Below are 5,031 nucleotides of genomic sequence, written 5' to 3'. Positions count from 1 at the left end.
ATTTTCTATTGTTTCATCTATAACTAACTTAATAGTTTAACATATTATCAATTTATTAATTAAAAAAATTATAAATTCTCACACCTTTAAAAGGATTTTCTCAGCGTATAATTGAAATAAATAAATTTAATCCGATTTAGGGCTACAACTAAATTAGTCTACTTAAAACAAAATACACATATGTATATATACATACATATTTATATTGACACGTATTGAAGAAAAATTATTAAGAAGATTAAGATTTTTGAAAAACTTGGAAGTTGTTAAAAATCAAAATATTGTTAACCTAGTAATTCCTGAGGAGTATAATAAAAAAATACATAGAATAAATATAAATACACATATTCCTTTATAGAAGTATCATGGATAGCAACTAAGACAGAACAGGACATACGAGACATACAAACTAAACAGAAGAACAGCTGAAAAACTCATCTGCTATTCGATTATTGTTGGTTTTCATTGTCCTTGTACCGAAATGCAATCGTTAACGTTGAATGAATGTACAATGACACAATGGTACGAGCGAGCACATCATCCAAGTGTTTGCACAGGCGCAGCAGGTTATAATATCCGATTATACGCACACGTCTTCCTCATTTATTTGCTGAACTACAAATTAAAAAAAACAAAAACGAAGGAGCTGAAAAAATAACAAGGAGTGGAAATATTGAAAGAAAAATGTTAAACGTGTTTTACTTTCTTCCTTCTTCCTTTATTTTCAGTTTTTATTTCTTTTTTTTTTGATAATTGTATTATCCTACCGTAAAGGACTAAAGGAATTAACGCTTGGTATGATGGCATAGAATTCTTTTTTTGTTTTATTTTAAAACACGACTATGAATGAATAAGGGGATTTAAAGGAAATATTGAACACGTTGCATTGTATGGTTACCTTTGGTACAACAACCACAATGTTGGTTGTTAAGTCTTCAGCCAGTCAGCCGTTGTTGCCATGTCACATTTAGCCAATTCATTAAGTATTTGACTCTATGCTCGTTACAGTGATTGCCTAGCAGCAGGTGATCAATTTGTCTGTTTGTACTAATTTCCAATCCTATTAGAAACAAATTGTCGTTAAATAATCGTAGCAGAGAGATAAATAGATGTTGGTATCTATGTTTTGTTTTTGTGTGTGTGTGTGTGTGCGTGTGTTTGGAAGGGAGACTGTATGTGTATTGTTTGTTGCACTTCCGTCTTACCCAGCACATCAACAAGCAAACAAATGTTAACGTAACAATAACAACTATTTCATTGTTAGTTAATTTTTTGTAAACTGTTATTTGTTTATGCCACCAACCTTGAATCTCTTGCAACTTACCTTTAATGAATTAAAATCCGTGAATGTGTTTGTATTTAGTTTTTTCTTAATCTCTAGGAAAAAGAGAAACTCAATTTTATGGTTTTGTTTGACGAAAATGTGTAAATAAGAAATTACTCTCAAAAGGATCATTTATGTAATTTGTTGGTGATGGTATTATAAATTCTAGTTAAATTAAAGATATAACCATATGTCGCCACCTGAAATAATGTTTTTTTATTGGAAAGTCATGTGCCAAAAAAAAACAAAAGAAATGCAATTTTATTTTAAACATAACATTTTCAAATATTTAAAACAAAAAACAGAAATAAATTTAAACAAAAACAAAATTACCGCCAAAAGAATCGTTAATTAATGACCTCATTAGACAGATACATAACACTCACAATACATCATTAATCTTTGACTGCAACCAGAACCAGTGTTGAAAACCTTTTCCGACAGGTATGTATGAATATTTATAACGATTCTTTTATTCATACTTTACAAACAGTTTGCCAGTTAGTTTTATGTATCTGTACATATGTATATATGTTGAAAATGCAAATTATCACAGACACAAAAGATCTTTTTTTTATTGTAGGTGTTTCACAAACAAAATAAAAATATTCTTAAGAAGTGTATTTATTCGCATTATGTTTATTTTCTATGTGTCGCTGTTTATTCCCAGAGACATTTTTAACTTGCGGTTTATTGCTAAAGAAGCAGCAATTCTTATATGATTAAATGTTTATACAATTTTATTAAGGCTCGTTGCAAGATCTATTGAAAAATATTTTAATCCAATTTTATAATGCCAATCGATGACTCTGAACATTGTCTAAAGGTTAATAGAGTTGCCAAGTTAATAAAAAGATATGTTTCATATCAAGTGATCCTTTTTAACTAAAAGTAAATAGTACTTTTGAATTCGCCATTAACTTCTTTCATATTATTGAGTAATTTAATACAGGGTTTTAGCAAAGTTCTTATTAACATGATCTCATTAATCGAATTTAAAATAATTTTTGGGAGCCCTTCAAGACCTTGTTATATGTTAATCTTTTTCTTCAAATTTCCAAATATTTCATCAAAGGTTAAGTAAATTAGTCATTCAGTTATAGGAAGGGATTTTCCATGATCCTGTGACAATTTCTATACCCTACATCGGAATAGTGGGTGATGTGCAGATATTTGTAATGAACAATTGTATTGGTCCCATATAATAATTTTTCTTTGAATAATTTTCTTCGTCCGACAATGTAAATCTTGTAATCGAAACAATACAATTTGGTACATCATTTTATATTATCGCAGGGACGAAATCTATCTGAAAATTGCTTAATTACTTCACCTTTATACAACTAAACTTCCGAATTTGACCTGTTAACGTTTATCTTTAAAAGTCAAAATTTTAAAATAATTCAATTAAATTTTTACAAAATCTATTATCCAAATGATCTTTTGGAAACGGAACAAAGATTTGGACTTATAATATTTAACATAATTTTTATATCGGCTTTGAACGACTATAATTTCTCACTTGTTTAAACGTATGTATGGATGATGGAACGTATGTATGATGGATGAAAAGAGAGAGGGAGAGAGGAAGGGAGTTTGTGCTTCAGACAAGTGGAGTATTTCGGACGATGAGCTCTCATTGTACTATCAGGAGATTGATTGCATCGATAGAATGTGTTAAATATCGCAACTAACAAGACCTTCAACTGCAACGTAAGATGTAATAATTCCTATCCCAACTCAGAAAACACGGCCAAATTTTATAAGATACCGAAAATTAACACATACTGGTAAATATAATTACCGACATATAAGCAGGTCGTTCTTAACCAATTTGTTACACAGGAAATTCTTATCGATTTACTTTTTTTATAAATTACCAAAATAACACCGTTGACTTTTGGCATTGCTCATTAAACTTTCTGATAGCAGCAAGGATATTCACAATCCATTCAAATGCCTGCACATATGTTAACTATCGATTTATACAAAATAGTTTAACTAAATCGATTGAGATCAATTGGTAACCCATGTGAAAATATCTACTTACATACATCCATATTCGCTGTCGCATTAACAAAAAACGAATTCAAATAAATGGCGGTTAGCTGTACACATATCATCCAGACGACCGAACAATTCAAATCTACAATATACTTCTACTAAGTATGTAAGGATAGAGGTACATACTCGTATATTCATAGTGTGTAGAGTATGTGTTATTTTTTTGGGGTTTTTTGTTTTTGCACACAAAAAGGACACTACTTCCAATTGGACCGCAATTTATTGACACCAATAAATAATGACTGTACACATAATACACATTCAATCTGCTGACATTGTTCCTTGCAGGTGCGCAGGCTGAATAAAACTGCTGCTGCTGCTACTACTAACACTACTGCTGCTACTTTCAGCCACCGCTGCATGCTTTTAATAAAATATGTGAATTTAACTAAAAGAATTCAAAAAGGCAAGAGAAAAAAATGGAAACAAAAAAAGCATAAAAAAAGGTTAAACTAAACACTCACTACCTTCAACCAGACACCACAAAAGACTAAAATGCAAATATGTATGTACGAGTTCATACTTATGAACATACAAACACATTCGTATAGAATGCAGGCAGGCAGGAAAACATCCGCACCACAGTCAAATGCTCCCAACCAACAACCGAAAAAATGTGCGAAAATTCAAAAACACAAAAATTTCGCTCCTACTTTATCACGGTTTGAATGCTGCTCATCTCACATGTACGAGCACTCGCATGCAACCAACCAGCCAGCAAGTCAGCCAGCCAGCGAGCCAAGCGGGCAGGCAGGCTAGTTTGGGAATCAGGCAGTCAAGCAGTCAGGAATAAAATAAAATTATAATAAAAAATATATTTATATGTACACCTAGAGAAAAAAAAAATAGAAAACATTCCAAGATTTCTATATAAAGTGGTTGTCATAACTATTTTATGTTAAATTTACCACTTAAAATAACATATGATCACAACTGTTTATAGGTTTACGTATATAACACCTCCTTAGTTGGGAAGATTTAATGGATTTGTGCTGATGTTTATCACAAACATCTTATTTTAATTAAAAAACAATTCATTAAAATGGACAAGTAATATATATACAAAAATTCCCTTCACAGTACGTTATGAGGAACGGTCCATTTTTTACTTTGTTTGATTGTCGATGACATTGATATGATGTATTATGAAAATGACTGTGATAAACATATTCTAGTTTGCTGCAATCATATATGTATTATATACACACATTATCATTTGAATGATGAGTTTAACATAATATTATTGTGACAACAAAATATATCATTAAAGTGACAATAATATTGTAAACTTGATGCAGTAATTCTCAAATGATTTACTCTAACCATATTATATCTCTATGTGTATATATATTTAAACCTTTAACATACTCATTGTACACCTATGGAACGATAAATGGATGATGTGGTTGTAAATATGTATGTTCGTACACATGAATGTTTTGGACAATATCAATGTTTGTATGTATGTATGTATGGCGGGATGTATAGGTATTTGGGTACACAATGTATTTGTGGCGTATGAATACGATGAATGCGACAGATTCAGTGGCAGGCTTCCCACAAACAGCTCGGCTGTGTGGCGTCAAGATTACAGCGATAAGATCAATGGCATGTCGCATAAATGCCCAATAAAATTGCTCCAA

At 31.0% G+C, this 5,031-nt stretch overlaps 2 long non-coding RNA genes across 3 annotated transcripts; both read right to left on the bottom strand.

Moving 5' to 3' along the window:
* Positions 1 to 371: 371 nt before the first annotated feature.
* On the bottom strand, positions 372 to 1,485 carry LOC124419916. Its single transcript, XR_006940912.1, has 3 exons — positions 1,325 to 1,485; positions 899 to 1,060; positions 372 to 615 (listed from the first exon to the last, which is right to left on the bottom strand). It is a non-coding gene; the product is annotated as an uncharacterized LOC124419916 (long non-coding RNA).
* A 182-nt stretch (positions 1,486 to 1,667) lies between these two features.
* Positions 1,668 to 4,120, bottom strand: LOC124420356. 2 transcript variants are annotated; one of them, XR_006941142.1, is made up of 3 exons: positions 3,853 to 4,120; positions 3,375 to 3,751; positions 1,668 to 3,299 (listed from the first exon to the last, which is right to left on the bottom strand). It is a non-coding gene; the product is annotated as an uncharacterized LOC124420356 (long non-coding RNA). The 2 variants fall into 2 exon arrangements; XR_006941141.1 differs by having other exon boundaries at positions 3,375 to 3,776; positions 3,856 to 4,120.
* Positions 4,121 to 5,031: the final 911 nt, after the last annotated feature.

Source organism: Lucilia cuprina, chromosome 5, assembly GCF_022045245.1.
Source record: "Lucilia cuprina isolate Lc7/37 chromosome 5, ASM2204524v1, whole genome shotgun sequence".
Lineage (NCBI taxonomy): Eukaryota > Metazoa > Arthropoda > Insecta > Diptera > Calliphoridae > Lucilia > Lucilia cuprina.
The sequence above is the reverse complement of the archived record's forward strand: the minus strand, read 5'-3'. Positions and strand labels throughout refer to the sequence as shown.